Source organism: Etheostoma cragini, chromosome 17 (assembly GCF_013103735.1).
Source record: "Etheostoma cragini isolate CJK2018 chromosome 17, CSU_Ecrag_1.0, whole genome shotgun sequence".
Classification (NCBI taxonomy): Eukaryota; Metazoa; Chordata; class Actinopteri; order Perciformes; family Percidae; genus Etheostoma; species Etheostoma cragini.
Window position 1 is genome coordinate 6,486,057 of NC_048423.1, and position 13,444 is coordinate 6,499,500.

The 13,444-nt window shown below is 41.9% G+C and overlaps 1 protein-coding gene across 4 annotated transcripts in view; it reads right to left on the reverse strand.

The window, feature by feature from the left end:
• Window positions 1-1,868, reverse strand: part of akt3a (v-akt murine thymoma viral oncogene homolog 3a) — a 57,048-nt gene extending 55,180 nt beyond the window's left edge. For 2 of the 4 annotated variants that reach the window (XM_034897372.1, XM_034897366.1), the window contains exon 1: window positions 1,261-1,536. The gene's annotated coding sequence lies outside the window, so the exon portion shown is untranslated. Of the gene's footprint in view, window positions 1-1,057; window positions 1,076-1,260; window positions 1,537-1,642 lie in introns of those variants that run through there. The other 2 variants (XM_034897367.1, XM_034897368.1) reach the window with 2 other exon arrangements.
• Between the last annotated feature and the right edge of the window lie 11,576 nt (window positions 1,869-13,444).

Consider the following 13,444-nt stretch of genomic DNA (forward strand, 5'->3'; position numbering starts at 1 on the left):
CACACACACACACACACACACACACACACATACACACACACACTCTTGAATAAACAAACCATTAACATACCAACAACTGTTTTCAAAACAAATCCCCGGCCCAATCATACCTCATGCAAAGCATCAGAGCTCACATCTTCTTCCTAAAATGCAAGCCAACCTTTGGCAGGACCTCAAATCTTACATCCTGCTGACACAGGAGGTGACAACCATTCATCAGTTTTTTAACTGTACATCTCACACATGTCTGACGGATGAAACACTTGTACTTTAATCAATATAGCCGACAGCACAGGTAAGAGCTTGTGTTTTACAAGCACTTCAGACGCTTAGGATTCAAGTCGATTTTCTGCAGTCTTATGCATATAAATGCAGTGACTGAGTTTTGGGCTCTAACATTTTATAGACTAATCAATTCACTGAGAAAATAATAAACACATTTATTGATATTGAAAATGATTGATAATCGCGGCCCTATGTGTGCTTTAGACATGACAGGAAAATATAACAGATGTGAGCAAAGTATGTCTTCGGGAGGCTACTTGGCCAATTAAAAACAATGGTTTTGTAAACACATGAAACGTATGTATGGCTGGGTATCATTTGAAATCTTTTGATACTTTTCTTGGATACATTACTTTTTTTCTCATTATTTGTTTTTTTGTACAAATCTTCTTCCATTTTAAAAATGTTAAATAATATGTTCAAATAACAAGTAAGATTAAGAAACTGACGAAAAATTTGACAACTTGTGCAGTCCCATATCAAGCCACTTACTTACTTTACTACAGCTATTAAAATCAACATGATATACAGCTGCTTCAAACCTTAGGAATGTCATTTTGGGGTGTCTATTTAGCTGATGGGACACATGTGAACATGTAAATGTTGTTCATTAAACCGATAGTAGGCTACCCTACTACTGAGTAACGTTAGACCATCTACATCATCTGCGTCATGGTATTAGATGGCTGTCAAACTGATGCATGTTGCATGCAGCGACAGACTGTATGTAAAGCATATCTAGGCAACTTCCGGTCAACAAAACTGACGTTACCTTTTTTCGAGACATGAGCGGACGCAGACTGGGCAACTCTTCAACCGTAAATTCTAGTACAAGCATTACGTCTCCGTCAAAAGGTGACGCCCCCACCTTGCGAACGTTATCACGACATAAACACACATTATCCAGCTATCTTTAGCGCGATTTCTGTTATGTTCACTGTCATAAAAGAGAGGCTAGCTAACAGCATTAATTACCTGTAGCGACGGCAGGTGCTGTGGTATTCCCGTGCACCTGCTGTTCATAAACCGCAGGGTTTATTTTTTTTTCATCCCTTCTTAATGAGTAACGGAACTGCAAGGTAAACCGTCAAAGTGCTAGCAAGTCAACCGTCCTTTGTCACCGTTACGAGCCGGGCAGAAATAATAAAACTACACATCACACGGATTTTCAAAAAAGGCAATGAAAAGCTATCGTTAACCGCAGCCAACGGATGTTGCACTGTTGACTTTCAGGAAAACTCGTGACGTCACCCGGAGAAAAGGCAACCCCCTATTCGCTCATGCACAGCCGCGCGCGCGCGCACACACACACACACACACACACACACACACACACACACACACACACACAGCCTACCGTCTCGCCTCGTTTTCCCGTTTTCGGTACTAACGGATTCAGCTCGGCGTGTGATTCTCCTCTCTCATCATCCCATCCAACATCCCGTGTGTCTGTAGACCGTCTAATAAGTCAACCATCGCGAGAATCAGCTGGTGTTAAAGCTGTTTATCTGAGCCAGACGGACTGGTTCTGGTTCTCTTAATAGCCTGCATCCGTGGTTCCAGACACCCAGACAGCACAACAGTCATGTGTCCAGTTGTCCGGAGGGGTGATTCCTTCTCATGCCACTTTCTACTTAATTATTGTAGCCTACTTTGTACTACAATTATTTGACAGCTTTAGGCTAAACATTTTTTTGGATTTTTGTTTACAAAACTCAGCTTATAAAATGTGATGTTCTGATATCAATTAAGCTACCCAACAGTACAAGTTACAGTAGAAACAATTAGTCGATTCACAATTTTTATTTTTATTTTTATTTTGATCAAGCACAGGTGTCACTAATATTTTTATGGCAAGATTGTCTATTCAAGTGAAGCTTACCAGTTATCTATGACAGTGTGACAAACGTGTGACAGTGAGCCAGTATGCACAGTAGCAGGACCCTTAAACCCATTGATTATTACCAAGGGTAATTCTAGGATTAGACCTTTAGGGGGCTCAGCCCCTAATGAGAATGTGACACGGATACTGTGCCTTGCAAAAGTGTTAAAAGTTGTTCCCCTTTAAAAAGAGCATGTGTCTAAAGTAAATGGCTTGACCAGGCTGATCGGTAGACCAAAAACCTGTGCATTTCACATTTAAAAAATTGGAATCAAAGAATTTTCTATCAGTGGAGTCATTTATCCATTGGTTAATTGGATGTGATGCAGCACTCTGACAATTTTGGCAAATTTGTTTGTAATCAAAGCAGTGGATAAATTGTTGTTAGGTCTTTGTGTAGTTGTATACATATGTATAAGTCTATTGTTTACAGAAACTTGGTGGCTAAGTAGTTACAGTAACTGTTAGTCAGTACGGCCAGCCTTTTAAAAGTGCTTTGCAGTATCTTAAATTATAGTTAGAAGGATCAGACGGCTGCATAGCAAATGACAAAAACCTTTACTCAATAGCTGATCTGTCTACTGTAAACCAAAATGTTCAGGGGACATTTGGACTCCTTTTGTTGATATAGTGCCTTATTGGAATTCATGAACAGGTTATTAGGCTAGAAGCATTATCTGCCGTACTATAGTACTTTAAAGTTGTCAAGAGGGAAACTTAAGGGCGCATCCTCTTTTTCTTCCATCCCATTAAATCTCTTCAATCCTTTTACCTCTACCATTTTACTTTTGTACCATATACAATGCGATTACAGTAATATGCCAACATTTTAAATTTGAGAATGATATACTGATGTAAATTAAAAATTTGTTAACATCCTTCACAATGACATCCTGCCTCATCTGCTCTCTCTTCTATTTCCTCTCTCCCCCTGCCTGTCTCCCCATATGGTGTGGAGTGTGGAGTCTGGGCAGCAGTGGCAGAGGGTGTAGGTATGGGGCCATGGCAGGCCACAGAGTGCAGACACAGGTGGACTTAGTGTGTCAGATAATATGTGTGTACTGTTCTGGCCGCTCTTAACACACACACATATTACCATCAGCTGGCCTTTTGCTCTGTGTGCAGAGGGGGGGAGCATGGGTAAAAACCAGCAGCCAGGCAAGGTGTGTGTGCGTGTGTGTTGGTGGGGGGGGGATGGAGGTTGGAGTAAAGAGACAGCTTGAAAATGAAAAATGTAACACAGGGGAGCCCTTCTGTTGCTATTACTGTGACCAGACGTGTCCCATACAACACACACATGTACAAACAACTTAGAGTCAGTTGTCAACTTATGCTTGCCTTTAAAGTGTTAGTCCTTCACTGTTACAATGATGGGATGCTTAGAATGTAATTAGTTCTGCAGGCATTTGTCATAAACCACAGTATATATATATTATATATAGGAAGGGGATGCATGACTGCACCAAATTTCAATAAACTTTTCAATTAAAATGTCATCCTTAAAGTGGTTCTACAGGAAAAAGCAGGGGACAATTAAAGCCATTAGAATAAATTGTATGGAAAACATGAACGTCTCTTTTAATGTGTGTGCTAATCCATCAAATAGATGTTGAGATATTTCACAGGATAAGTGAAAGATGACCTCCTGGTGGCACTAGAGGAAATGTCAGAGGATTACCAAAAGCATATGGTTTGATCATATTGACATAATAAATGTCTGTGTAACATTTAAAAAGAGAAGTTTGTGCTGAAACCATAACCCTGAGATGGCATGTTTGAACGTCTGTTATCTGTAAAAAGATGAATTAAATGAATGTTTATTAAATTATTATTTTCCACAAAAAGTATTTTTATAAAAAAAAAAGTAGACAAATGTAGAAAATGTGGAGAGCTTAGACATACATACTTTTTTAATAGGATGTGTGCTGCATGAACCAATAAAAATAAAAAACGTCAGTTAATTTCATTGTATCAACCCTGATATGTTAGTCTCTACATTATCTTTATTTCATAGGGACTTGGATTAACAGTGATCTTATAATATTTGCACTGGTCTATTTTCTGGGTTCCCTCGAGGCATAATTATGCACAATCTTTGCACTGGAAGAGTGAGTTTGTCCAGTCAGATCAGCTGTAGAACAACAACATTTTAAGGTGGGATCCTCCAGGTATGTTCTGCTTATTAGTGCGTGATCTCACCCACAAGTGCCACACATGGTGTACAGTATGCTTGTGAACTTCGGGCATGTTAGGTTTCAATATATGTATATGTATGTGCATGTATGTAAGAGAGGGGGTGAAAAGCTCTAAACAGTTTGTACTAGAAATCTGTTTCAGTGTGCATATTTCTTTCCTTCCATTGTTTTCCTTTAATTCCTTATTCATTTTATGGAACTTCAGAAATGCATATATATTTTCAGAGCTGTATCCTTCCTTCTTTATCGGTGTGTTTGGCCGGTAATCTGTCTTTTCCATCGAGACCTCCATTTAACCGTGGCCCTCCGGGCCGATCTGCCATCAGCTATTGCCAAGCTGGACCCCTAGCTCCCTGTGGGTGAGAAGGTGCGCTGCCGAGTGAATTACACACACACACACACACACACACACACATACAGACACACACACACACAAAGCTAAACTTCAAGCTTTCGACTATAACATCCCTACCCCCGTTCCCATGCCTCCTGTCGCTGCCCTCCTGCCACACAAAAACCCCATATTACCCCCCATGTTTGTGACTCCCTTCCCCTCCTGCAACACACCCAACCCCCCTCCACCCCTCCACCCCCCCACCCCCCTACCTTAACTCCAGCCCCAGCTCCCAAAGCCCAGGAATGCAGCAGCCGTGCTGGACGGCCCGGCACCCCTTACCCCTACAGCCCATCCCTGGTCTCTTTGAAGTGGCTTCAGGAGAGAGAGGTCAGCTTCGCCCCGGAGACCTGCATAGAGGTAGAGACAGCTGCGGCCAGACAGACCCTGTGCAGGGGATACGTGCACAGAAGAACAGGCACACACGCAATACACAAATGCAATATGCACACACGAGACAGGACAGAGCAGCTGCAGCCACGGTGTTGAAGGTGTGCTGTACATCAGGACAGCTTGGGAGCCATTATGGTCCAGCATGGCTCAGTTCTGGGTCACCTATTTTGCAGTACCAGATCACCAGATATACAGTATATATACATATATGTAAAAAGCTGCCTCCAACCTATAAATTATAAAAAAGTTGGTGTTTCATGTTATTCTTATGGTAAATTTCATGTTCATCATGTTTATGTATCAAGGGAGTGTAGAATAAAACTCAGTTTTATTCATTTTACCATAGAAACATAGTATTTGGCTGTCATGTAGTCACTCACATCACAAATGTATCATAGTCAAGCAAGATCATGCTGACATATTTTCATTGCCTGAGACTTGCACCATTTACATCATTGTTAGTGTTTTTGCAGGACTATTGTATTTGATTGCACCACACTGTAAAGTGTTCTTGTCATTTTGTCCCATTATGTGATGACGATAGCTTAATTTTAAAAACATATCATCAGGAAAGCAAGATAATGAGTTTAAGACCTTTTCGTGAGTGAGTGATGTGCGTCGCAGTGTTTGTCTGGGCCTACACGTGTTTGTTTGCTGGCCTGTTTATTTGCTTGTATCTATGCATATGTCACACATTCTCACACTTATCCACATTTAGTCACATATGCAGCTTGCATGCACCTGTGTGTATGTGGATACCTTCTGCTCTCGTGCAGACAGGTTGCACTCTCCCTAAAAACACCCTGTCCCCTGTCCCTGCATTACGCACACAAACACACACACACACACACAAACACACTTATTGTCCTCTATGCCCAACCCCACCTCACACATGTCTCTACCCAAAGATTGGAGCAGTCTGGTTTCTTAAGTTATGTGTGTGGCTGCTCTGTCCTAAATTTAAGGGCTTGAGGCCAGAGGAGTAAAAACTGATTTTGATTTACTTTACAAGAGTAGCAATAATACTGCAATAAACTTTTCATTACCGTGCTAATCTGCGATCTACAATCAATGTTCACAACCAAAAACTCAAAATTATTGTACATTGCTAAGAGGCAGTGGTAAGTAGCATTAGACCAATGTTCTGTCATGTATTTTCAAACAAAGATAAAACACATCATAGCTATTAGCTTTTAATTTCCTCTGTTTGATTGTGTTTGAGTCCCAAATAACCAACCAGTCTTTCAAAAACTGGCATACAGTACATTAAAAACTTGCATGTCATTGTAAGCTCTGTTTCAGCTTAATTCAAAATACAGAATGCAGTTTATCTTCAGGCATCATTTGTTGTCACATCAACATCTCTTGTCATCCCTTTTCTTGGGATTACTTTACAACTTTGAAGGGCACATTTAATTTCTTTTTCACTGATTTTTTGCTGTCAAACCGTAAAAAGATTTTCCACTGTTTGGTTGAATCACTATGGTATTTGCTGTCAGTTACTGTACATAGAAGCAATAAATTAGTAAAATTTAGCTCAGCCTACTTATGCTAATTTAAAGCTTAAAGTTTAGCTTACTAAATATGAAAACACTGCATTAAATTGCTTCAGACTCAAGGAAATTCATTGGGAAGTATTGTTTGAAAACGTTAATTCTTGTAATAAAGTTGAATCCCATGAGTAATAAAATCAAATACAGCATATTTTGACTGCACAATTCTGATAAAATGTTGATGACAAAGCGTTCATAGTTTAAAACTGTCATCTTGGAAACATCTAGCCTATATTAAAATAATTTCTGAAAGCCCCAACGGTCCAACCACCTGATGTAGACGTTGATGTGTAACGTCTACGACGGGAAGTTGTATTTCCAATGTGAAGGCAGGTTTATTTACGAGTGAGGGTAAAAGCAATTATGTGATTGACCGCTGCTTAGTGGAAGCTGCACCAGTTATGTAGGAGTCATTTTGCACCATGGTCATAAAAAAGAGAGAGAGAGCTGAGTCACAAAGTAGAGGATCTGGATTTACTGCTCAGGTTTGCTTGACGTTTCCTTGAGTCATAAGCTAGCAGTGACGGGAAGAATGAGACTTTGTGACTTTATGAAGAATGATAGTTTGTAGGCTAAGGTTAAATTTGTTTGCAGGAAGGCTGGGTAAACTGAGAGGGGTCAGTTTAGGTGGCTTGTCCACTTTGTCATATTTTATTGTATAATTCTCATGTGAGAAATGAATGAGTGAATAATTTTGTGAGGGTCTCAGTGTTTGAAGACAGATGTTTCCCAGCTGGACTGTGTGACACAAACATGCATGTGAATCCTCCTCACACACACACACACACACACACACACACACACACACACACACACACACACACACACACACACATACACACACACACACACACACACACTCTCTCTCTCTCTCCCTCTCTCTCTCTTTCTCTCTGTCTCTCTCTCTCTCTCACTGCTCTTCCAGCAGTGACTGCTGGAGTTCCACTGGGTGCCATCAGAGTAGATTCTGCTCAGTGGCTGAGTCAATGAAGCAGTGGGAGGATGACAGCGAGAGAGGACAGGGAGAACTTTGATCCGTTTTTGTTCCAGAGGAGGGCTGCTGCCATTGCTGAGGTGTGACCTTGACATGTGGCTGAACAGAAATGGATTACTGTAGAAATAAGATATTCTCTCAAGCTGCATTGACAACATATGATCTGTTTTCATAGGCTGTATAAAGTAAAATGTGTGTGAAATATGTTTGTAAGCAGTGCAGTTTTTTTTTTACCAAAGCTTCAATCTGTATCCTTTTTGGATTTAAGTTTCTTTCCTCCGTTTTGAAATAGGTGGTGCTCATTGGCAAAATTTAAATACATTCATGCACCAATCAGTGTTCAGTAACATTGAAATCAAAATTTGATGGCAATTGCGTGGTGGTTTTCCTACATAGCCAGGCCACTGGCAATCAAATCTGATTAAACCACACTCATGCAGTCCAGATTTGCCAAACTTTAACTTAAGTTTAACTTAAGTCATATTTGTCATATTTAATGTTAAGAGCTCTACTTAAGATTGAAACCATGTTTACATGAGCTGTTTGTGTAAGGCATGATATCTAACTGTTTACAACATTACTGGGAACAAAGAAGTCACCGTGCAGGACATTGGATCCACTACACAACAGGACAGGACAAGATAGGTTAGGAAAGTACAGCATGGGATGGGATATGAAAAGGATTGGATAGAGAAGGACATGATGGGAAAAGATAGGACAAGACAGGCCAAGACAAATGGGTAGGATAGGAAAGCAAAGCAGGATTGTTTAGGACAGGGCAGGATAGGAAAAATATGGTGGGATGGGACAGAAATAGGACAAAAGGGGTATAGGACCGGGCAAAACAGGATTGGACCAGACAACAGGATAGACGGAGATGGGATGGAAAAAACAACAGCTAAAGCCACAAGACGTCAGTACCAGCTGGACCTGTGACAGATGACAAGTAAAGGTCCCACCACTCCAAACCACCCCAGTCTCCCACTTCTTTACTGCATGTGCACAGCTGCCTGTGTGCAAGAACCACTCCAGGCCACTAGGGAGAGCCGCATTAGTTATAGTTCTACTGAGGGCTCCAGCTGTTACCCTGCCTGTCTGTTTTGCTCTTGTATTTAGATGATACTGGGGCTCATGAAGTAAACACATCTGGGTGAGGCAAATTCTGTGTGTTTTATTAATTGAAAGAACATCTGGAACAGCACAGTGGACGGCAGTCCCCAAGAGCGCAGCAGTGCTGAAGTTGGTTTTACGAAATGTTGTTGTATTTTTTGAATATCTCAAGCAAACCAGAAAGACGGTCTCCAGAGAGGATACAGAAAGGCTATGCAAGGAAGGAGGAAGTAAGGTTGTTCATATGTTGCGCATACATCCAACCACTTACAAAGTCTGTGATGGCCCCCAAGGGCCCCCACTTTCTAATCCTGCCACTTCCCATTTCTGGTCTGTGCCTCCTTTACTTCCTTTACTGTGTCTCCCTCTCTATGTGCCACACACACACACACACACACACAAACACACACACACACACACACACACACACACACACACACACACACACACACACAGAGGAACGGGAAATGAGGTTGTTCATGTAACATCTGTCAACATCTGGGAGCACAGACTGTGTTTGGCTTTCCAACAACTGGGTGCAATCAACACTAAAAACACACAGTTTAGGACAGCCAGAATATACATGTTAAGCATATTTAGTGATATGAGTAGCAAAGCCATGTTGACGTGCTTACGCAATGACATCATATTAGAACGTGTGTCTGGGCACACAGAAAAATGCTATTGAGAGCACAATGAATAAACGGTCAGTTCCCAGACCAAAGAGACGAGGACTGTCATTTTTCTCCTGTGAATATGGGCACCATGGGTGCTAGCTAACCACTTTGGTGGCTTTTGTATCGATAGACTGCTGCAGGAATGTCTAACGCTACAGGCTATTGGCCCAGTCATGCAGACCAAAGTTGGTTCAGACTGATGAGAAAAATTACAAACTCTGGGAAACAAGGTTCCTCGCGCACATGGAGTTGCGTGGCAAAAAATATGGGACAAGTGATGTGAATGTAGAAGGAGACAATGTGATGAAGAATAGCGGGGCAACGAAGTTGCGTGGAAGAGGAAGAGTAAAGAAAATGGACCTGGCTGTTACACGTGCGGTAAAGAGGAACACATGGCCAGGACACGTCCTGACAAACCCCAGGCGAGAAAAGAGCAACGAAAATGGCATGCTCTACAGCAAGGAAGATGGCGCGGTTGAGGATGAGGCCGTGACCATGTGAAGAAAGCCAACAAAGAGACGGAGGCAGAGCCTACATCTTTCTGTTTCTTCTAGCTGAGGGACTGTTCCACACAAAGAGGGAATAAGAAGGGTCTCATGGTCGACTGCGGCACTACAACACACGATCAACAACGCCACAAAGTTCAAAACAGTCAACAAGAGTTTCAAACCCAAGGACCACGTCGTCGAGCCGGCAGACGAAACCAAGGTAAGTGGGATGGCAAAAATGAGGGGAGACGCCGAACTCTACATGTCAGACAGCGAGGGACAACGAGTGAAAACGAGGCTCAGGCAAGCACTCTACATCCTATCGTTTCCACAAAACATCTTTTTAGTGAAAGCAGCAACTTCAAGGACGGTGATAACTGGCTGTTCCACGAAGATGGTACCAAGTTCAAAATGGATGTGTATGGTATTGTATTACTGTATTACCTTAGCACAGTAGAAAAATGAAAACGTTGATAAAGTGTGTGGCTGTCATGACATTCAAACGTGGCATAGGATACTTGGTCATTGTAATTTTGACAATGTTGCAAAATTAGAAAAGGTGGTTAAAGGGATGTCGATAAAACAAAAACATGACAGGTCCAATCAACACCGTGAAATGTGCACACAAGGAAAATTCCCACAAAACAGAAACAGACAGGAAGATGCTAAAGCAACAACTGTACCAGAGCTAGTTCACACAGACCTTTGCGGCCCTGTAGAACCAGTAGATAAAGATGGCTACAGGTATGCAACAGCATTTGCTGAATTACTACAATAAAGCGGGATGATTTTTCCATACTTTATTAAAGCATAGAGTGAACAAAAGCTACAGAAAAATTCATAGCAGACGTAGCCCTATATGGAAAGATAAAGTGCATACCGTCTGCTATTGGCACAGAGTACACTGGGCAAGAGTTCCAGTCTTCACTTAGGAGTAATGGGATAAGGCACGAGACAAGTGCACCCTACTCAACTCATCAGAAGGGAACTGCCGAAATAGGTTGGAGAACCCTATTCAAGATGTTAAGATGCATGCTATTGGAGAGTTACCTCCCAAAGCAATTATGGACAAATGCTGTACAGACAGCAGCCCAAATCCGCAGTAAGCGACTAGAGCAGACACCTTACCGTGTTTTCAAAGACAAGACACCTAATCTTTCTCATATGAAGATATTTGGCTCTAAATGCTATGTTTAGAAACAGGATAAGAAGAAGCTGAATTCTAGGTGGGAAAAGGGGATCTTTGTTGTCTATGATGAATACAGTCCGGCACATAATGTGTACTATCGTGAAACAGGAAAAGTCCTTAAGGACTAAAAGTCCCATAGGCTGGTGAAATTCGTCACCAAAGCTGACACATATGGCCAGAATCAGACAGATTGTGACGGGAGGGACGACCTTGAGAATTATGAACATGCACCACCTAAGATAGTCACCCAGGGTAGGGACAACCTAAACAGAGTAATGAGTCCAGTGTTGAGGAGACTGCTGAGGCAGGTCCGACCCAGACAGACAGTACTCAAAGAGAACATGAAGAAAGGAGGTACCCTACGAGACAGAAAAAGGCTCCAGAATACCAGTGTATTACTAGAGTACAACAATGACAAAAGTGAAAATGTAGATTATTAATTGCAGTAACCTCCCTCCACAGACACACACACACACAAAGAAACACACACACACACACACACACACACACGCACACACACACACACACACACACACACACACACACACACACACACACACACACACATCAAACCACTTCCAAAGTCTGTGATGGCCCCCAAGGGCCCCCACTTTCCAAACCTGCCACTTCCTATTTCTGGTCTGTGCCTCCTTTACTTCCTTTGTAAGACTCTCTCTGTTTCTTCCTCTCTATTTGTCTTCCACCCACCCAAACACACACACACACCCACACACACACACACACACACACACAAACACACACACACAGAGGAAGAAGAAGTGAGGTTGTTCATGGCACATCTGTCAACATCTGGGTGCACAGACTGTGTTTGGCTTTCCAACAACTGGGTGCGATCAACACCAAAAACACACACAGTTGAAGTACAGCCAGAGGATATAACAGCGGTAACCCCCCTCTCCACACCCACACACACACACAAACACACAAACACATCCAACGACTTCCAAAGTCTCTGATGGGCCCCAAGGGCCCCCAGTTTCCAATCCTGCCACTTCCTATTTCTGGTCTGTGCCTCCTTTGTAAGACTCTCTCTGTTACTCCCTCTATTCGTCTTCAAACACACACACACACACACACACACACACACACACATGTTTGCTCATAGAGACATATTAACACTTTGTGTAAATGTGATTTTCCCCAGGCTACTCGCTCCTTGGGGAGACACAGGAAGAGACATCTTCTCCTTCTCAGTACAAACTGAAGCATAACATCTGTGTGTAGGAAGAGAGAGACAGATGTGAGAAAGATATCTGTCAGTGGAGGAGATGTCCCTCAGTCATGTTTTTCTCTCAGAAATTTGCATTTCCCAAATGTGTTGCATGCCATGTTTCATAGAAAATTGTCAGTGCAGACTAGACTTGGAGAAGCTATGACCAATTCACAGCTACTTAGTCACATGTCTTTTGTCTTTTCTAATAAACTCAAAAGAAATTACCTAATTTCACTATTATTGACATGCAATTTTAAACCAGCTTAGTCAAAGCCAGCATCAGTAACATCTGACACCTAACAGTCATAAACATTTAACCCCTGTGAAATGATTTAGATGTCAAATCTGTTTTGTGTAGAGGAATAGAGTGTTTTCCAAAAACAGATTTGGGATATCAGTGAAGAATAAATACTGACACATGACTAGGGTAATTCATGTGAGAAAGAGATTATTTTTATGTAGACGTGATCTTTCGTCACAGGTTTAGGAGATAATATCCTATCCAAAACATTATCGCAGCAAATACAGCATCATCACCTTGTGTCCAGTTGTTGTTTACTCGGTCAGTCTAATAGCTGGCTGGAGGTCCTACACAGGGGAGGGCTGCACCGTGTCGCCCCAGTGACAGCTCACCATATGGGGGTGAGCGAACGTTCTCTAAGCCCTGTGGAAGTCCACACACATGGATCACAAACAGTTTTTTTACAAACAGTGCTAAAGCGCCCTGGCAGATGTCACCTTTGTGGTTACATAGTAGACAGACAAACACACACACACACACACACACACAGCTAAATCTGCACCAACATCACAGCTACACTCGTCCAGATGATCAAGCTAATTTGGTCTGATGCTGATTGAACATGTTGTGTTTTTATTTTGAAACTCTCTCCTGTTTACGATGAGATTTGCTTCTTTTTTTAATGCCTTTCTGTTATTTAGAAGTCAATGACTTTAGAGGTCACTAAAAGGGCAGAAAGGGTACATGCGATACTTGCCACTACAGAAAAGGCATACACTTACCTCAGTGTTGGTGGATAACCTTATTGC